Source organism: Macrobrachium rosenbergii, chromosome 7 (assembly GCF_040412425.1).
Source record: "Macrobrachium rosenbergii isolate ZJJX-2024 chromosome 7, ASM4041242v1, whole genome shotgun sequence".
Classification (NCBI taxonomy): Eukaryota; Metazoa; Arthropoda; class Malacostraca; order Decapoda; family Palaemonidae; genus Macrobrachium; species Macrobrachium rosenbergii.
This window is the reverse complement of record NC_089747.1, coordinates 14460001-14482989: the sequence shown is the minus strand read 5'-3', so window position 1 is coordinate 14482989 and position 22989 is coordinate 14460001. Positions and strand designations below refer to the sequence as shown.

General features: G+C 36.0%; 1 protein-coding gene across 2 annotated transcripts in view; it reads left to right on the top strand.

The window, feature by feature from the left end:
• Positions 1 to 22989, top strand: part of Dus4 (Dihydrouridine synthase 4) — a 219280-nt gene that overhangs the window by 121676 nt on the left and 74615 nt on the right. For both annotated transcript variants that reach the window (XM_067106581.1, XM_067106585.1), the window contains exon 3: positions 14153 to 14217. The gene's annotated coding sequence lies outside the window, so the exon portion shown is untranslated. The remainder of the gene's footprint in view (positions 1 to 14152; positions 14218 to 22989) is intronic.

Sequence of the window (22989 nt, the reverse complement as noted above, 5' to 3'; positions counted from 1 at the left end):
TGCAAGAAAACAACAACACTCCCTTGTCATCGCACTTCTCCTAGTGTCATGTCACCTTCGCCCCTGAAAAAACAAATAAACGAGAAAACAAACAAGTGCCTCCTCACACGTCTTTGTCACACATGACTCCCCCGACCCCCTTCCATCCCTGTGCCTTCCACCCCCCCTCTCCCCAAGAAGACCTCCTGTTTAATCCTTTTAACAAGGTCAACATAACAAGCCTTCATTTTCTTCTTCTCCTCCCCTAAGAATCCCCCCCATCTCTCTCTCTCTCCTACTCCTTGTATACCTTCCTCTCCCCCCCTCCTCTGTATCTCCAAATGCTTGACAACTCTTCACTTTCCCGCCAAATATCACACACACACACACACACACACACACACACACACACACACAGTCCTTGATGATGTCATAGTCACGGGACGAGAAAGAGAGAAAGGTTAGCAAAACAAAATGAAATTAAAGGAGAAAATAAAGCTCCCTGCTGAGCTAGTCTGCCCAAAATTCATATTATAGCCGATTTTATAAGTAGACTTATGGGACGTCTCTTAGCTACCAGTACATAATCGTCTGCACAGTATAACAGCTGCACAATTGAATTTAATGGAAACGTGACTAAATCGTTCCGCATCTCCCGGGAATTAAACCTGGTTCTTCTTGCTGGTGAGAATTTTGATCGTTAGACACATATGTATGTATATATTATAAATAACATATATATACAGTATAATATATTATACTGTATATGTATAAAATTAGATACACACACACACACACATATATATATATATATATATATATATATGTGTGTATTTATGTATATACCTGTATGTGTTTGTATGATGAAGAGAGCATTATGATTTTGAACTATATGGAGGAAGAGAATATGCTGGAGTGTCACGTATTGTTACGGAAATGCATTACAACGATATATGGCCTTAATATCCAGGAAGAATCCTCACTGATTTTTCCATCATAAACTGAATTATTTTGCGCTTATGGCTGTCGAATTTAAACTCTCTACTGTAATCATCATCATCATCTTTAATATTGTCAGGAATACACTCCTTCCGAGGTAAGGTAGACTTCTCCAATCAAGCAATTTCTATTACTCAAGGAGGAGTGAAGCTGTAATAAATTACTGTAGTTTATCAGACATTGTGAGATGTATGTTTGAAGGCGTTCCTCTAAAATTCAAAACACTACAACCAAATTATGGTACCTCTCTCTCTCTCTCTCTCTCTGTGGTGTGTTTCACTGAGATATGATTCATACTCAGTATTTCCAAGCCTGTTGATCCTGAAGTGTGCCATCACTTTCTGATGAAAATACCTTGAATCTGATATAAATGATTCCCATGCCGTTACCTAAACATAATTGAGCTTTATTGAAACTAAGGTAGAATCTTCTCTCTCTCTCTCTCTCTCTCTCTCTCTCTCTTCCTCTGAGGACAATCAGGTGTTGTGTACAAGCAATTTTAGGTTTCAAGTAAACAAAGCAGCAGAACCACCTAATGACAGACAGACAAACAGACAGACATTCCACTGTCTGCGGTTGCGGTATCCGTTCTCTAAACACTTAACGATTCGTTAAGCTCACTGCTGCGTCGAACTCGGCGAATGAGACAGTTCGATGCAAATTTTTTTGTACTTAGACGAATTTATTCTTTAAGCCCAGTAATCAGGAGTCCGCCTCTTACTAAATAAAAGTCAGAGAAAATTGCGGACAACACTTAATGCTTGAGATCTCAAGTGTTGAGCGATTTACAGTGAGCTGCATGTTGAACCAACTGCACAAAGTAGCGTTGTCTTGAACAAATCTATATACATACATATGTATATATACATATGTATATATATATACATATGTATATTTACATATGTATATATATATGTGTGTGTGTGTGAGTGTGTATGAATGTATGTATGTATATACGAGTACACACACACACACATATATATAGTAATATTTTACATAGGTAGAGATCCTAATTTTTTGATAGTCCCCTTTTTCGAATTGAATGATGAAGAAGAAACAAGCCAGGAAAACAAACATTTGTGTCGTAACGAATAAAAGTAATTTAATGCTTACATTAAAAGTATCCGAGGTTATTAAAAAGCATTCCGTTACGACAGGAAGTTCCTTTCAACCAGCGGAGGGAGACATCACACTTCCTCATACCGTGTCTGAAATATCCTTCCACTGACTGTCTCCTCTGGGCGAAGGATAAGGTCGGACGTTTCGAAGGTTCTGCTTCTCAGGTTCTGCCTTTAGGAATGAAGTTTCGGATCACTGGACGTGGTCATCATTGAGAACCCTCTCTCGTTGCAGTTTCTGATCTTACGCGGGAGAACTCTCTTTTGTTTTCACATCCTTGATGGAAGGCCGCGCGCAGAGAAAATTAGAAAATTTTCAGTGAGATTTCATATGCTGATATTTGAGTTGACTCACGAAAATGCACAATTTGCATTGCTCCCGGATCTGCGCAGTACCCGGGAACAATTTCACTTGGTGGGCAAGTTTAGAACTGAACTATTCTGAAGAAACGTTAGAGAGTAGAAAGTAATAATGTCTTTGCTGCCCTGGATGGACGCTAGACCTGGAGCAGATGCAGCGTAACTGACTTGACCTGTCATTTGAACTATTCGGTCCTTTGAAATCAATGTCATTATTCCGATAAGGAATTTACCAGGGTCAGTCTTTCATCCCTTTCAATGCTAAGAGGTGGGGCAGTCATCGTGACAGAGATAATAATAATAATAATAATAATAATAATAATAATAATAATAATAATAATAATAATCGGTGCAGATGCTCATAAGTTTGAGTCTGAAATGCTGCTCTGAAGGTCAATGCCCTCTATGCCCTAATTTTTCCTATTTGTTCCTCAGCTGATGGGCTTTCATCCAGATATTTATGTCTGATCATATATTCATTGTTATTGACTGGTAACTGCAACAGTTCTCTTCTGCTTGTTTTATTTTTCTCTTTTGTAACATGCAATCTTTCATTCTGTTTTGTTCCTTGCGATTGTGGACATCCATATTTTAGGTTATATTTTAGGTTATAGAAGGATAATAAGTTCATTTGGTTCCCCTAGGTATGGCCTCTTAACCGTGACCAGAAACGTTGTAGGGAATTGAGTAATCTCATGTATAGTCCCCGTAGGCGGGTAGCGCCGTCAGTGCACTACATGCGGTGCACTGTGGGTATTATTTAAGGTTCTTTGCTGCGACCCTCCGACCCCTAGCTGCAACCCCTTTCGTTCCTTTTATTATACCCCCGTTCATATTCTCTATCTTCCATCTCTCCTAACAATTGTTTCATAGTGTAACTGCGAGGTTTTCCTCCCGTTACACCTTTCATTCCTTTTTATCGTCAATTTCCGTTTCAGCGCTGAGTGACCTCAGAGGTCCCAGCGCTTGGCGTTTGGCCTAAATCCTATATTCTATTGTGTTCTTATATATAACAACTTCAGTACTGAAAGATACGGGTATCAGCCCGGACAAATTCGGCCCTCTGTACACAGTATAAAAATAGACCAAGATTAGAGAGCACACGTGACCAAGGTTGATTATGCCACATACCATGAAGGACATGCGTGTCCTTAACAGCATCATGAACATTAGTTCCAAACTCTCAAATGTTTTGGAACAGATTATTGAAGAGTTCTTTGCTTGCATGCGCGAGGTGAACATGGAATGTTTAAATGTTGTTTCGCATCTAGAAGTATTACAATTAAGTTAGTAAGTATGGAAGCGTGTTGAGGGGATGTATGTTGATGAAGCATAAAGATATTTTTGCAGGTGTTAGTGGAAGCATGAAAATATTTTTGCAGGTTTAGTAGAAGCATAAAAATATTTTTGCAGATGTTGGTAGAAGCATAAAATTGTTTTTGCAGGAGTTAGTAGAAGCATAAAAATATTTTTGCATGTGTTAGTAGAAGCATAAACATATTTTTGCTGGTGTCAGTAGAAACATAAAAATAGTTTTACAGGTGTTAGTAGAAGCATAGAAATGTTTTTGCAGGTATTAGTAGAAGCATAAAATTGTTTTTGCAGGTGTTAGTAGAAGCATAAAAATATTTTTGCAGGTGTTAGTAGAAGCATAAAAATATTTTTGCAGGTGTCAGTAGAAGCATAAAGATATTTTTGCAGGTGTCAGTACAAGCATAAAAATATTTTTGCAGGTGTCAGTAGAAGCATAAAAATATTTTTGCAGGTGTCAGTAGAAACAAAAATATTTTTGCAGGTGTTAGTAGACGCATGAAAACTTTTTTCAGGTGTTAAGAAACTTCTTAAAAAATTAAAGAAAATTTGATTTTTGGACCCATTTTCAAAATAAATTAGGTGCCATAGGTTCATTCAAAGTTAATTACACCATTGCCTAATTACATCCTCTGAAGTGGAGGGTATTGTTTTTTCCTGGTTTTGTGTGTGAGTTAACCAGATATTTTTAAGACGAATGAACGGATTTGGATGAATTTAGGTTGACTCCGTCTCCGAATGTTTAGATTTTGTTGAATATTGATAATTTTGCAGGTGGTTGCCAACCAAACTGTATCTTTATATATATATATATATATATATATATATATATATATATATATATATATATATATATATATATATATATATATATATATATATATATATATATATATATATATATAATATATATATATATATATATATATATATATATATATATATATATATATATATATATATATATATATATATATATATATATATATATATATATATATATGAAGTATAAACCCTCTTTCCATTAAAATGTATTAATAATAATAATAATAATAATAATAATAATAATAATAATGATAATAATAAATAATAGAGGTCAGGTAAATGATAAATATTCCATCTCTCTCTCTCTCTCTCTCTCTCTCTCTCTCTCTCTCTCTCTCTCTCTCTCTCTCTCTCTCTCTCTCTCTCTCTCCTGCTGTTCTTATTAGAGACGAAGCTTTGTCTTCACGCTATTTAAAGATCTGTAAAGCCATGAGTTATAAAAAGGAAAAAATGGAAGGTCTTGGCGAAGCAAGTGAAAGAGCGGTAAAGACAATGTTTGTAGGATATGTTGTTAGGATGGGAAGTATCTTGTCTTGAAAACTAACTGAAAACAGGATATTCATCACAAAAAAAACAACTGTAGCCGGATGTGACGTCACAGGGATTTTTCAAAAGTATTATTTTGTGACACTTTAGAGATATAAGAATTCTAACTTATTAGATAAGGTTTTATTTGTAATATCCGAATGAAAGGATTATTGGATTTTGCTTTAATTCTCTTATTGTTTACAGTTATGACTGGTTATTACCTCCTTTTATGCAGTTGATATATTGCATTGGTTATTCAGATTTATAATAGATCTACAAATTATGTATATATATATATATTATATATATATATATATATATATATATATATATATATATAATATAATTATATATACATATTATATATATATATATATATATATATATATATATATATATATATTGTGTATTGATTTATCCACATATATTTTTTACTGCGTACAGCACTTTTCTTCTTTGTTTTCTCATTTTGGTTGAATAAGAACAAAAAAGATTGTGATCTATCATCCTAAAACATTTTCTCATGAGTGATTATATAATATGGAATTTTACGACGTCCTAAAGCTTAACCTTTTTTTTTAAGAGGAGAGGCGAATAGTGAATAGGTAATAGTCCCGTGGCTTATTACTGAACCTTCCAAAGTCCTAGCAGCATAAGAATAATTTTGATTGCCTTTCATTTGCATAAGCCCACTTTATGAGGTACCCAGGATTGTTTTCGGCCTCTCTGACCTTGGCAGCTGCGACCTCCGGTAATTCTTAGGTTATAGTCAGTCAGTTTTACAGTGTTTCTGAAAGGAGTGTGCGGTTTCCTTTATTTTGCAGTTCAGATGTTCTGCATTTGGAATCTTGAAACAGTCTTTTGGGGAATTTATTTGTTAATCAGAGTCCACAGACGATTGTCGGTTGTGTTTAACTGAAACGAGAAACTTTGCACCAAAATTTGTATTTTTTTTTTTATTTCAGTTCGTAAGGATTATTCTAAGTAAAATGGAACGTGTGATTTATACTATTATACAGTATATATATAATTTATATAGATATATATTGATAAACACATATATATCTATTATATATATATATATATATATATATATATATATATATATATATATATATATATATATATATATACATACATATACACATACACATACATATTTTTACAAAGCTAAATTGAAATATAAACGAAAAGCCTTTCCACAGACTGTCAAAGTACGGTGATCAGCTTTATATGCCAAGGTTTATCATAACTTGATTTGTTTCAAGCAACAACTCAGAATACTGGACTTCCGACCTTGAGAGATTCAGCAGGGTAGTGTTAATGTTTTCTCAAAAGCTCAGAAAGGTTGTTGCGAACTAGAGAGGAGAAACTAAAGAGCAGATTACCAGAAGCAAAAAGCAGTTCTTCCGTAAACATTTCGCCCACAGATTTGCCCATAATTACCTTGGGGTCAGGGCAGCCGCATGGTTTAGCCATTACTGATGGTGTTCCTCAAGGAACTTTTCGGCCACTTACCCTTTTCCCTCTCCTTATCAGTGACCTTCAGCCTTCCTCTTCTTGTTTTTCTTTGATAGACTTTCTTCTTCAGCCTTTCAGGCATCTTGCGTTGTTTTCAAGAAAGTTTAATGAGTGCCTTCAAGATAAGGTGCTTTTTTTTTTCCTCTTCCATCCTATCCTATTCAGAGTTATGTTTGATGACAGGGTAGTTCAGTTTCAGGCTGCCCAAATGCAAGAGTCCGTGCTTGCATAAGGTCAGCGTTAATTGGAACAACAACAGGGTAGTTCAGCATCCCACTTCTTCCGACATCGTGGATGCTTAGTTTACTTTAAACTTTCCTGAGAGAGATTGCCGACTGCAATGAGCTAATTTGGACTTCGATATTGCATGGTATTAACAATATCTTAGTTTCAGAATTATGATCTTGGCCTCACATATCCCTATTATTATAATATGACTCATAGGAGGGTGCTTCCTCTTACTCATCATTCTGGACTTGATTTGTTTAAAGGTCATTTGCCTGATCAGTGACCTGCCCTTTGATGTAGGATGACCTTTGTAGCCCGCTGGGATGAATGTCCGGACAGTTCTTATAAAACCCCGATATTGTTGTCGGAGTCTTTGAAAAGCAGGTTAGACTTATTCAGCTTTCCAAAAACTTGTGAAGTGCAACCGTCATATTTGGAGGGTAACGTCCTTATTGGAGTGATTTTCTAATCCAGTCCTTCTGATCCGTCACTTTGACCTTTAACCTTTGGTGAAGGTCAGTGTTATACCTAGGAAACTATCACTTTTTGGTTTACGGATTTTAACCCACTGGTGACGTTTGTCGGCGTCTGATAACTTTTTTTTTTTTTATTTAAGTTCTCTCCTGTATGTTGAAAAGTTTATCATCCTCTGAATTGGCATTGTACCACCTGTCGAGCTACCAGTTCCCACACTTCCTAGTGAGTCCTCGGATAGATGCTGGATACGGGGACTTTCTTTTTCTGTGGGGCCGGACTTTGGAACTCTTCCCCAGCTAGCGTGTTTCCAGATTTTTATAATCTGATAAGGGATTAGGTGGGCGTTATTTTTTTCCTTCCGCTCCTCTTTGTCATTCTCACCCTGCTTCGTGGGCACCAAGATGCCAACCCCATCGGTCTCTGCATTTAAAAATGAATTATATCCACCAGTGAGGTTATGTCTGGAATTAAGTTGTTTTATTGGTTTGTAATGGAAATTTGTATAATTAAGGCATGTAATTAATAAACAGTTTTGAAAAGGGTAGTTTACCATTTTATGAAGTTTTACGGTAAGTTCGTCATAATTTAAAGAGCAACTGAATACGTTGCTATAATTAATGGTAGCAGTTGTTTTTATTGCTGATGTTGGTTGCAATTATGGTAGTTCATCCTTGGTTTTTGTGTATATATATAAATTATATAATATATATATATATATATATATATATATATATATATATATATATATATATATATATATATATATATATTTATATTTATATATATATATATAAAATGTATCGACTTTTCCAAAGGGTACAGTTAGGCCCAAATTCTCTTTTGTGATTCCAGCTAAATCCATTCACAGCTCGGTGGATTCATGGGTGACAGGACAAAAGGGAACCTGGAACCAACAAATGTGTCGTGTGCCGTACACAGTGACACATAAACACACACATATATATATATATATATATATATATATATATATATATATATATATATATATATATATATATATATATATATATACAGTATATTACAGAGAGAACCCGTAGGCGGAATTTTTCCCGCCAAGGGCTGGAGACGGCTTGTCTCATTAGTGTAATTAGTCATACTGTAGATGACCTCATAGGAAGAGGAGAGTAGATCTCATTGCGAAATGCTTTTTTGTTTTCCTTTTTTCTTGGAAGAGGAGCAGAGACAGATCTGACCCGCATGACGTCAGTGGCTGTGACGGTAAACAGACTCTGTGCCTATTTAGGGTCATCAGACAATAGCAGAATTTTTCTTTCCTGTCTTCGCCAGGATGTGAAAGCACCGCCATCTGTCGGCGGCTGTATCGCAACCTAAATCTAGAATCTTTTCGAAAGTATAACTCACGTTGACAATCTCCATGTGAATGCGAGTGCTTGTGTGTGTGTGTGTGTGTGTGTGTGTGTGCGCGCGAGCGCGTGCGTTCGCTCGTACGTGTGCACTTGCGCTCTGTTTTTTTATGTGCCTACAAGTCTGAAGAGATATATTAATCCCTTTCAGCGGAAGCTGGAGTGAAATAATGGAAGGTTTTGCCATTATCTTGATGACTGTGATGTGTTTATGAATTGGTATATGCTTTGATCTCGACTTGTTTTGATCGGGGGCGATTTGGATATATATATGACCTTTCTCCCGTGACGGAGAGAGAAAGTTTGAGAGGGAGAGAGAGTGAAGAGAGAGAGAGAGAGAGAGAAGTATTTAACGCTTTGATATTAGACTTGTTATTGATTTGTGTCTTTTATGTTGTCTTGGACAATGATTGATGATGCAGCGAGAAGCGTCATCTATGAGGGACTGCTGAAATCACTTGTCAAGCGTTCTGTGCGTTTGTCTCCTCGCCAAAGGTTAAAGTGAACCCTGTGAGCTTTAGTATTGATATTTGATTATTTATTTATCGACTTTTTTTTTCTGACGTCGCGTTTGTTGAAAATTCTTGCTCCGTTTAGAAAGCGAGTTAATTCTCCCAGTTCGAAAAGCGAAGAGGTGGGTGTAAAAATACCCTGTTTGTTTCCGCGTTTTTTTTTATGAGTTGCTTTACATAAACTATATTATTATTATTTTTCCCCCCTTTCCAGGCTTTGTGGATGTTGATGTATGTTCGGTTGGTGTAAGAAATGTTGTTTTAAACTACCATTTTTTTTAAATGTAAAAATAATTTTTTTTCCCCTCAGCTTAATTTTCGTTTGTACCTTACAAAGGTCGTGCCAAGGTCGGGCGCATCTGGTGATGAAGTGACATTGGAGAATGCTATGAAATAGAAGTTTATAGAATGAGAAGCATAGACGTTTATAGAATGAGAAGCATAGAAAGTTTATAGAATGAGAAGCAGAAAAAATTGTAGAACGGGAAGAAGTTTATAGAATGCGAAGAATGAGAAACGTAGAAGTTTATAGAATGAGAAGCATAGAAGTTTATAGAATGAGGAGCATAGAAATTTATAGAATGAGAAGCAGAGAAGCTTACAAAATAAGAAGCTTAGAGTTTATAGAATGAGAAGTTTAGAGTCTTATAGAATGAGAAGCATAGAAGTTTATTGAATGAGAAGTATAGATGCTTATAGAATGAGAAGCATGGAAGCTTATAGAATGAGAAGCATAGACGCTTATAGAAAGAGAAGCACAGACGTTTATAGAATGAGAAGTATAGAAGTTTACAGAGTGACAAACATGGAAGTTTTAGAACGAGAAGCATAGAAGTTCATAGAATGAGAAGCATTAGACATTACTTTTAAGGCGTGAATGATTTAAGTTATAGTTCACATTATGTACGTTTTCCTCAGCAATTAGATAAATGAGGAAGATCATTTCTTGATTTCCTTAAAAAATGTCATTGAACCGACCGACTTTTCCAGTTGACCTTATTGGTATGCAGAGTTTATCCTAACACCGGTATGGTCAATCATTTTATCTAAACCAAGGCCCAGGTTTACATCCTGGCTAAGAGGAAATGCACTGATGAATTATAATTCCCCTTGAGTGTAAGTTATTCCCAAGGCATAGTGAATTCGATATTAAATGATATTTGTTGCTTGACATATATATATATATATATATATATATATATATATATATATATATATATATATAATATAATATAATATAATATATATTATAATATAATATAATATAGTACTTCAGTGATACTGAGCCTAAATAGAATTAAGTTTTACAGCGCATGAACATTTATTTATTAACATCAAGCGAACTGCGTTATTATATTTTCGCTCCTAGTGAACTCGACAGGCGAGTTAAAATCAGTAATTTTGTCAAACCTTGCATTTTTCATAATTATGACCTTGTGGATAATAGAATAATATTCTTGAAACGACATTTTTACTTTTCTTTTTATTGAGGAATAATGCATTGCATATGAAACATCGGAATCCTCCATTTAACAGAGGGATATATTTTTTTATATCTTCCGGTAGGTGCGATGCCCGGCACGTATATACATCCGGCTGCAGATATATGCATGGCCATGTTCTCTCTCGCATGCCATCGTGTTCTTTCATAAGCAAGACTTGGGTGGCATCCCCCAAGAATATATATCCCCCTTTGTCCACTCGAGTCACCTTGAAATAACCTTTATTTAAAGTCCGTACTACTTGTCACATATGTCTGTGAACCACATGTGATGTTGTCTACTACCTGTCGCATATGTCTGTAAACCACATCTGACCGAGAAGTGTCAGGGTGGCGTGTTTTGGTATGGGATGATTAATTAAGCCTTTCAGTCACCAGGTCTTAGCTGGAGCTGGTGTGAGCGTTATTTCACTTTGTGTACTGGGTGAAGTTACTATTTTAAGCTATGATACTTATGCTGACATCACTTTAAAGCAGAGCACTTTTACTTTATTGTGTCTTGTTAAAAGAAGAAAAGAAAATGATAAGTTGATTGTCTGCACTCCTCGTCATTGGTTGATTTAGGAAACACTAAATAAGACAGTGAAAGCCACACGCTAGTCAGGAATGGGTAAACTGATTGGCCTTTCAGTTTTCGGCTTCCATAAAGTATCTGTTGGTCCTAGAAGCCTTGCGTATACAGCAAGGTTTGAGAAGTTCTTGAAAGCAATCCCCAAAACAGTATTCCAAAAACAAGAAATGAGGGCCTCCTAATGACAAAGTTATGATAATTCAAATTTTGGTTATTGATTACATGGAAAGGCCGTCGATTCCACTATATTAAAAAGGATAATTACTACATTAATTTGAAATGGCTGGTTAGCGAAGTTGTACAGACTGCGCCTAAAGAGCACTATAGCAGCTTCTTATAAGCAAGTTTATCCTGACCCGTAAAATGATCTCACAAAGACATGGTGCTATTAGTTTCTCAGCCCAAAATGCTGATATGCTGAATGGGACAGATTTTCAAGTATTCAGTCATTATTATGAAGGCAGAAGGTATAAAAAAAAAGCAAATAGAACGATGATGAATCTTGATAGCATAAAAATTAAAATTGTTTTCAGCCTCACTAAGAGATGTTATCAAAATGGTTTATTTATTTCTCGACCCAAAATGCTGATAGACTGAATGGGATCAATTTTCAAGTATTCAGTTATCATTATGAAGGTAGAAGGCGTAAAAAAACAAATAGAACGAAAATGAATCTTGAGAGCATATAAATCAAAATATTTTCGGCCTCATTCAGAGATGCTATCAAAATCCACATCAGTAGAATCACATTACTTGAGATGAAGAACCAGGTTCTGAAATGGGCGAGATGGCAACGAGAGCAATTTTTTTGAACAAAAGAATCATTGTCATATAAATGGGTCTCTGATCGTGCGAATGACCATCTTTATTTTACTCCTGCACAGTGCTTGTAATTAGTATAGTAGCAATGTTGCTGCCTTGCATGGTGTAAGTTAGCAGAGGGCCGTATCAGTTACTTTTAGTGCAAAATAAGTATTTGACCTCGAAATTTGAAATATTCAACGGGGAAGGAATGTATTATAGTTGGTTTGTTAGACTTGTGACAGCTGGCTGTTATGACACTAACTGAGACCTGAGTGAAAGGGCAGGGTATTCAGAAGCTCTGAATGACCTCATAGATCCCAGCGCTTGGCATCAGCCCTAAATCTCGCATTCCAATTCCAAGAGAGAATGTGCCTGGGGTGGCTGAGAGATGATGGGCAAGGATGGGCTAGCAATTGTTGTGTCAGGAAGCCCACTGTGATGGGTCAGTCTAAGAATTGTGTGGGTGAAAGTCAGTGTGGCAGGAGAATAATAAATTTAAAGCTGGCGATTAAGAGGGAGTTGGATGAAAAGGGGTTAGGGTTATCGACACCGAAGGATTAATGAAGATTAAGACTATTTATGTCTGGTTGCATAACCAAAGAAATTACGGAAGTATACTAGAGAATGGATAAGGTTAGCAGGATTGATGGAGAAATGGAAGGGGAGTGTTGTTAAAAATTCAGAGTGAATCTGAGCGAGTACATAAGGACGATAAGTAAGGTGTATAAGTGGGCTGTAAAAGCTGATAAGAAAATAAAAAGGTCTTAGTATAACAGTTGCGTACTGGGCCAGTTGGGAATATCGCTCTCTCTCTCTCTCTCTCTCTCTCTCTCTCTCTCTCTCTCTCTCTCTCTCTCTCTCTCTCTCTCTCTATATATATATATATATATATATATATATATATATATATATATATATATATATATATATAAATATAAATATATATATACACACACACACTTATGCAAGACCTGTAGTTCGATATCTTGATATTTCAAAAGCTTTGCGAATTACTCTTGTTACAACGAAAAAATACTACCGACAAAGAGAGAGAGAGAGAGAGAGAGAGAGAGAGAGAGAGAGAGAGAGAGAGAGAGAGAGAATAATTAAGAATTGTACTTTTATTTGAAATTTTGCCATTTAAAAAGCTGTAGGAATGATTCTTTTTGTGGCGAAAGAATGTCACTTTGAGAGAAAGTTGAATAATTAAGAAAACATATAAAGGTATGTGACGGCCAACACGAACAGCACTTACATCACTTTTTATTCCCCGTAATGAACACGTTCACTTCAAGCACCATTCTGGATAATTGCTGTGCATTGCAGCTTTTTTTTTTTTTATTGGGGCAAGATTTCTCTCTCTCTCTCTCTCTCTCTCTCTCTCTCTCTCTCTCTCTCTCTCTCTCTCTCTCTCTCTCTCTCACACTGAACTAAACTTGCTTTGCATTGTAGTTTTTTACTGGATCAAGATCTCTCTCTCTCTCTCTCTCTCTCTCTCTCTCCACACAAACACACATACTCTCAACTAAACTTGCTGTGCGTTGCAATTTTTTTTTTGGGGGGGCAAGATTCTCTCTCTCTCTCTCTCTCTCTCTCTCTCTCTCTGATCAAAAGTTGTAGTTTGCCAAAGGTTGTTTTCCTCTTAGGTATAAAAAGACAGTTCAGTTTTCCCTCATTTGATATTATTAGTATTAATCCAGTTGCTATTATCAGCTTGATAATAGCAAGTTTTTTTTTTATAACATTCAGTATTTTCAACTTGAAATATGAGTGTAGCGTTTTACATTTAGATTTTATGATATGTACGTGAAGCGGATTAAATAGGATTAGTTTTCTGTTCGAATCAGTACGATAACAAAAGCCTTTGCTTGCATATTGCTTTGATATTGTCCTCGTGCGGTGCATCCACCCAAGTTTGTACCCAAGTTGTTATTGTGTATAATTTTATGTATGAATCTTATCCCGTGGATACGCTTACTTCGATCATTACACAAAAGGAAAACCCTCTGACACATTTTACGTTTACTTTTCAGCTGCTCGCAGTGGGATACGGACCCCAGACCTTGTCTTTTATTTCCCTTGGAGGGACCTGATTTCGGTAAGTACACCCTTTTGATTTTTTTTTCCTTTTTTGTTTTCCATATTGTCTTTTCGTTTGGAATATTGAAACGCTATTTCAAGCGTTAGTTTCACAAGTGGTTTCTCGACAGCGATATTTAGAAAGATCTAAATTTCTTGGTATATTGATTTTAAGCAGTCGGTCTAACACCTAAGTTACGTCAGGTTCAGTCAGAGTTGAAACGGACTGCCTTGAAATCATTACACCCAGCTTATACCACCCTTGTCATAAAAACTAGAAAATCTAAATTGAAACTTCGCTGTTTTTATTTCTTTCTTATCTTTTTTTTTCTCCAAACTGAGTAATGTCTGGTGTCAGATGCCTTTCCTCGAATCCGCAGTGAGAGTCTCTATATTATTCATTGTCTTCTCTGGTGTAAGACACCCCGCCAGCTGCTCCTGTGGCCACCAGCTGGTGGTGCAAATCCGCTCGGTATTCGGAGGGTTTCGGTGGGCATTTTGGAAGGATTTGTAACTTCGACTCAGATTTTATTCTGTTTATTTAATTCAGAATTTTTTTTTTTTTGAAGGTTAGGAGATTAATTTTCCCTGTGAGAACGTAATGGAGAAGAGTGAAATTGTCGGCTTGGAAATCGTATATTTATGTACTCGTGTTTTTTTTTTTTTTTTTTTTTTTACCAGATTTGTAATTTTATGTCCTTATGCACCCGTATTAAATACTACACGGTAGTTTATTAATTGTCACGTAAGAAGTCATTTGTATACAAACAGAAACTTGCTCTTTCACAAATAAACGTGCTTACAAATAGGCGAATAACTTTACATATATTTTCACCACAAAGCAACGGGAAACACTAAACTACATTTTTAGTCTTATAATCCCATAGGAAGTTACAGTATATTTCACTAAACAAGGCTACATGATGACAGTGAAGAAAAGTAAGCTCTCTTTAATTGTTTTTCCAGTGTAAACGAACGAGAGCTCTTCAAGAATTATACATATTTTTATGAAGCTTGTCATGTTGTCTCATGATAATATAATTTATATAATTCCACGATTCAGACCACAGGCCTATTCAGATACAGAACGCAAACACAGTTTTGAAAGAATAAATTCAGTTAGAAAGCTACTACTGATAATACTGATAATTATACGTATACATAAAATAGTTGCTATTAGCTAACGTTAATGATTAGTAATTATAGTACGTCGGACAGTAAACAAGCTACACTAATAATGAAGGCTGCCCGTGCAAAGGAAATAGAAAAATTACGCTATTGATGGGGAAAGTAATTATTATTAAATAAAAACATTAGTGGTAGCAAAAGATTCAGTGGACAGTTGGCAGCACTGGAAAGGTAAAAATGAGAGAGAGAGAGAGAATCAGTAATGAAAACATCAGGATCATACATAACATGAGGTAGTACGTCCAACAGCAGCTGACCTTCAGTGCAGACGAACAATAAGGCATTAAAATAGTTGATGACAATAATAGTAAAGTGGTGCAGAATAACGATCTTCACGCTTCGCTGTTTCAGGGATGTTTTGGATTAGCGGGTTGCTCTTATTTCACAGTCTGAGGATCTGGAGTTCGTATGATGATGATTTCAAATCGTGCAGTCGGTTTCCTGTAGAATGATACGCACGGAACAGCAGCATTTTGTTTTACTAGGGTGAAAGGCAAAAAACCTCACTGACGCCGCTGTTCGATGTTAACTGTATCTCTTAGGTCCGTGATGATGTGCCCCAGACACGGAAGGTCATATACGAATTCCAGCCGGCGATTCCCCATGAATATTTGTAGCTCATCAATACGCGTAAACTATCTGAAGAGGCGATAACTTGAGTAGATCTTGGTGTCGTTCCAAATTGCCTCAAATTCATCCGCATACAGAAAACAGCTATCCAATAATTGCCGGAGACCGCATTGACACAGTAATGAGAATATCGTCGACACAGGAGAGGTTACTCATTACTATTCTGTTGATAGTGCAGCTGACTGGAGGCGAGTTCAGTTTCATGTTCAGGGCGTCTGTGTATATGTATCGAAGAGCTATGTTTAGAAATACCACCTTGAAATCCTTCCGAGGTCAAAAGTTCACACAGTTTTATTACACGTTACCCCATTTAGCAGAATTACAGTACGGAGAGCTTACTATATAAAATACCACTTAGATATAAAGATCAATCTTTTTAATGAGATTTCAGGGAGAGATTTAAATATTCTATCTTCTGTCTGACGAGATATAAAGACAAATCTTTTTAATGAGATTTCAGGGAGAGATTTAGGTATTCTATCCTCTGTCTGACGCCTTTCTCACGGGTACATAACAAAACAAAACTGGAGGGAACAATGATGCATAATAGTCCAGGTTTTCTTTTTGTTTATTTCTTTTTTTCTTTTGATCAGGAAATAGATGCAGGTGTTAGTTGAGTGATGATTAGCTTTCAGTCCAAACTGGTTGTCTGGTATGTGTTGAATGGACGGTTAACGAATAAGTAAAAAAAAAAAAAAAAAATCCAGTCTTATCTGTAAGGTTTTGATTTACTGACATATATTGTCGTTCTCCTCGCTGCTGGGAGAAAGGGAGCTGGGGATTTGGTACGATACATGTTCACATTCGCGATGTCAGGCAGGGCGGCCGATCGAGGCTACGGCCTACCCCAACGCCAAATCAAAGTCCTTCAAAGAAGGCATCGTGCTTATCCCATATAAAAATGGGAAAAAGCACGTTAAAACGAAAAAGAGGTAAAAGATTGTCGTAACAAAAATAGGCTGAATAAACTTGATGCTTTAGTACACACACACACACACACATATAGATAGATAGATATATAGATAGATAGATAGATCTTTAAACCCCATCAGTATCCATGGAAAAGTGAGTGGGGCCAGCAGTCTCACTCCAAAATACCTACTGAAAACTAGAAAGGTACCACCTTTAATAGCTCCCATATATTTTAACATCCACAGAGAAAAATGAAAAAGAGTCTCGGTCTTATTTCTAAGCCATTAACGAAAGGCTTCGTCAATGGCTTAGAAATAAAGCCTAAACCGCTCATTATTTACAACCCATTTTCATTTTTCCCTTTGGATGTTAAATAGATAATTATGCGTCAAAGTGATTATATTATATATATATATATATATATATATATATATATATATATATATATATATATATATATATATATATATACATATACTGCATATATATATACATAATATATATGTGTGTGTATGTGTGTAGGTGCGTATGTATGTATATATATATACATATGTATGTGTGTGTGTGTGAGAGAGAGAGAGAGTTTGTTTGTGTTTGTAATGCAGTGTTTATACTCATATTTGTCATCAGTAAAGATATGTGAAAAGTATAGCGTAATTTCATCCTCGTTCTCCCTGGCAACACACTAACACCCCATCATCATAATTGTTGTTGTCGTAGATATAAGTTACTGTCGTTGCCAAACCAAACTACAACCTTCTCGTACATTTTCCCTGTAATCATTATCCGCATCCCTTCCTGCGTTAATATCTCACGATCTATAGGACTTGGGTCGAGCTTAACAAGGAACAGAAGATGGTATTCACTAATCGGCCATTAACGCAACCTTGGCGAACCTCGATAAGTGATGGAAAGGGTAAATAAATGCCAAGGGGCCAAACCAGGGATGTCAGGAGGTTAAAAGTGGGGATTGTTAAGTCACAGGATAAACGGCGATCATATGTTGCGCCGTGAAGTCTCGGCGCAGATTAAATCTCATTTGGCCTTTTATTCCTTCAGGTTTTATTTTTGACGGGGCTCGTGATATATCTTTCCGTCTTTCTGTTGTTTTTTGAGTGGTGGGGAGTTTCTGGTGGTCCTGACGGAATGCATACGTACGTACGAATCGCGCACTTGCAACACGCACTTTATATATACAGTATCTATATATGTGTGTATGTATATATATTACACACACTCATATATACATATATGTATATATACTGTACATATATATAGTATATGTATGTATATATTATATATACATACATACACACACACACACACACACACACATATATATATATATATATATATATGTATATTATATATACATATATATATTTCTTCTTCTTTTAACTTGCTTTTTTCCCATTTGTATGGGGTAAGCACGATGCCTTCTTTTGAAGGAATTTGATATATATATACATATATATATATATATATATATATACATAATATATATAAAATATACATATATGTATATTTCTGTTTATTTCTATTTCTGTTTATATATATATATATATATATATATATATATATATATATATATATATATATATATATATATTTATATATATATAATACAAACGATAACTTAGATGTCAAATGAAAATTCATCCAGGTAAATATTTGATGTACATAAAATCACGAATCATTCTGCGTTTCCCTGAGAACCTACTTTGGACGCATGAAAACCTTTATAAAGCCAACCACCTCAGAAACTTGCTGTATTTTGGTATTTTTTGACTCGTGATTTTAACGCTCTTAATCCACGATAATAATCAGCAATTAACCTTCAACAAATTCCACTTCATGAAACATTTATTTTATTTTTACTTTCATCGTATGGATTATATTGATCGCTGCCTGCTGTTTGAAAGGACAGCTTTACAACAACTACCGCATTGAGGTAGGTAGACGAAAAAGAATCATTGCCAAGCGATGTCGTGTATTTTTTAGTATACGCGTCTTTAGAGGATGAGTTTTGCGCTGCAAATACACGAAAGCGATCGAGGAGGATTCTCCTTCGTCTTCTTCCTCATTTCAAACGAATGATTTTGTTGTGATTTTATCCCCCCTCTCTCTCTCTCTCTCTCTCTCTCTCTCTCTCTCTCTCTCTCTCTCTCTCTCTCTCTTTATTACAGAAACGCTATACATTGCATACACCGTACAGTTATAATATATTGAACGTCTCTCTCTCTCTCTCTCTCTCTCTCTCTCTCTCTCTACAACAGAAACACGAAACATACACCATACAGTCATAACCATGTTTTGAACGTCAGTAATGTATATATAATTAAATATACGATTGACCTTGATCATAAGGCCTAAATGAGGAGTAGGCAAGACGTGCACAGCTGGCATTGTAATTATGTTCTGTCATTTTCCTTCGTATCCAGTATGAATTTTTGTTCAATATTTTTTTTCGTGGATGCCTCCATCGAGCAAGGCAGCTTTTTACCCCAAGTTGATCGAACAGTTATTACTGTCCTTCTTCCAAACCAGCGACCCACTTTGAAGCCATAATTTGGTTGCTCCTGATATTTAATTCGTCAGAGTTAAGACGTTTCATATATTCACTTGGTACAATTATTTTTCTTGCAATTCACACTGTACTGCCGCAATACAATACGCGTTGGTTAATAAGTCAGACTTCACTACTTTACTGTAGGCTCAATTCAATAACAGTTAAGGTGTCCGCCAGGTTGCGAATTTTAATCAAGAATTGAGAAATTTATTTATTTTTGTAAGCAGTTCAACGTGAGGCAGCTTTGACTCTCTCTCTCTCTCTCTCTCTTCTCTCTCTCTCTCTCTCTCTCTCTCTCTCTCTCTCTCTCTCTCTCCATTAAGTACATTACATTTATGAATATGTAGGCTAATCATTTGGCCCTGTAACTTTGTAATCTTCAGATAATACATAGCATATGCATTCCGTAAATACAAGCGTATCATTATTATTTTTGTCAGATTAAGCTGACCTTGTACCAGCGCGGACTCTTAATCCTTTGTAAACCATGAAAAACAAAAAGAAGAAATTGCAATATTAACTGTCATTGAAAACGAATCTGGTCACTTTTCATCCTCTTATGATTCTTAATCTTTTTTCCTCGGCCTCGTTTTCATAATTTTCGTCCTCCTTCCTTATCCTACTTTCCTTCTTATCCCCTTCTTCTTCTTCTTCTTCTTCTTCTTCTTCTTCTTCTTCTTCTTCTTCTTCTTCTTCTTACGTTTACATAAATTACTAATCAGTCATTCTGCTTTTCTTCTCTTCTGTCTTTGTATTCTTTTGCCGTAACACCACTACTGCTACCGCCTCTTTCTTGCTTCCTCCTACACTCCCCTTTTTTTCCTTCCTCCATCTCCCTTCCATCTCATCCATCGCCTCCTCCTCCTCCTACTACTACTACCGCTTCTGCTGCTGCGAAAATTCGTAACCTCGAGAAGGACTTGAGATAACGCAAGTCATCGCTTCGACCGCTCGTAGAAGGTTAAATTTTGATGTGTGTGTGTGTGTGTGTGTGTTTGTGTATGTGTGTGTGTGTGACTTGCCTCCCTCCGTCTGGTCTGACTTTTCCTTAAACTTTATGGATGATTGTGCAAGAAAAATGGAAGTTAGTTTTTCTTTCGCCTAATGAGGGACTCGTGAGATGGTCATTATTACGTGAACGTGCTACTTACATGATAATTGATATACCGAAGGGGAATATCACAATTTATTCCTTTTATTTGGTGCGAGCTGCGTGGGGTTGTTTAGTGTTTGTGTATATATATATATATATATATATATATATATATATATATATATATATATATATATATATGTGTGTGTATATATATTATATAATGCTTATTAATTTTCGGTTATCATTTTACTCGTATTTATGCAGAACTAGAGTAAATAATAGGATTTGCAACTCATCTAAATCACGTCAGTATGAAAATTTTTCCTTTTTCATAATTTTTGGATTTTTAAAATATTTGCTTTTAATTATATGTGACGAGGAGAAATGATTCGAGATCTGTGTTTTATCGACATACTAAATATGTAACTACACCAAGGATTTTAATGCTTACTTATCGAGTATATTTATCTAACTTTGAATGTTAACCTTCACAACAAAATGTCTGTATTGCCAAGTCAAAATCTGTTTATTTATGTATGCAAGGATTCAAGAACATACTTAATTTGCTTTTGCCAATTAATTCGCAAGACTTAGGTCAAGTTAAACTCGACGTATATCTCCCCATCAGGCATGCAGAAACCGAGATATGCCTCTAAGGCATGGAGAAGGTCAGCGGGTACTATGATGCCCCAAATGAATGAGGTCGCGATGTTCTGTGAAGTTAGATCATCCCCAGAAAGAAGAGTTTAGATATGATTCGAATGTGTTGTTGCTGCATAGTTTAATGTCACTCCTGGAGGTCTTATTTATTTTGCTGTGCCCGAAAAGGCTTCATCATCTAGCGCCTGATTCTCTCTCTCTCTCTCTCTCTCTCACACACACACACACACACACACACACACACACACACACACACACACACACACACACACACACACACACACACGTAATAATTACGTTGTTCAGGTTATAGGGAAAATAATGCATACATTTGTAAATCTGTAATTTATCACGCTATGCTTATTTATAAAGAATAAATCACGATAAAATAGAAACATTAATGGTTCAAATCCATATATTCCACTACATTACGCATGTATGCTCACACATATAGGTATATATTATTCATTTATGAATTATTATAAGTATACATACAAATGTATATGAACTTTTTTTTCCACCGTACGTTTTTTCCTCTAAGAAGGTGTGACTCCAGATGGGGTTAGCCTTCGAGTTTTGTGCACTTGAATTGGGAGGAGGTTGAGAACACCATGCCCTTTTAACCCTGGTTACGATCCTCCAGTTTCGCCCATCCGCCAGGTACATAATTTGCTGCGTAAGCAACCAGATCTTTGTCGAGAAAGTAAACCTGACGCCTCTTGTTTGGTATTGGAGAATGCTACCGATCATACCAGGTCTCTCTCTCTCTCTCTCTCTCTCTCTCTCTCTCTCTCTCTCTCTCTCTCATTATATATATATATATACTGTATATACACAATATATATAGATGTGTATATATACATACATATATATATATATATATATATATATATATATATATATATATATAAGAAGAAGAAGAAGAAAAAGTTGAAGTCCTCTTGGGCCTCTGTAGGCTCATAGGGCAGGCGCTGATCTCAACTGTTTCTTAGGCCGACAGGCAGTGGGGAACAGGTACCAGCACCTATGACACGTTGCCAGTGTGTCGCTAGGCCCACTGTTTAACTTCCCAGCCCGAGGGCTGAACATTATACAGTAAAATACGGTGAAGAACAGTCCTAAGTAAACCGATAGGTTACTATGGTGCGTAATTACGATATACAGTACTGCATTATACATGTAGCGCACCACTGAGGAGAATTTCAGTCCCGTAATGCGCTGTGAACGCGCAGCAATAACAGCATACGAGTGAATGTTCTGTAGCGTGTCCACCAAGGTTATGAAATAACTGCTTCGTTTCTCTCTCTCTCTCTCTCTCTCTCTCTCTGTGTGTGTGTGGTGGAAACTATTTAGTTTAGTCTTTAACTTGGAATATTCAGAAGGAATTAAGTGCAATCATTTCCCACTTAACCTTGAAACATACGAGAACATGCTAGTATTTGACAAGGACATAAACAGCTGAAATTATGATTAATTGTCAGAAAATGGTCACTTCTTCAAATTTCCACCTTTTATTATTATATATTTATTTATTCCTTAGATCTGTTTAGCCTCTATTTCGCGCTGACTCCTTGTGACAAATAAATATAATGAAAGATTATTTTTGAAGGCCAACCACTTCGTTACCGAAATTGCATTCTACTCCGATAGTCTGGGACGCGTTGCCAATTACATGTTTTAACTCAACACGTCTTTTGCGTAGTTGCCAGTGATGTATTTGTTCAGCAATCGCCGCC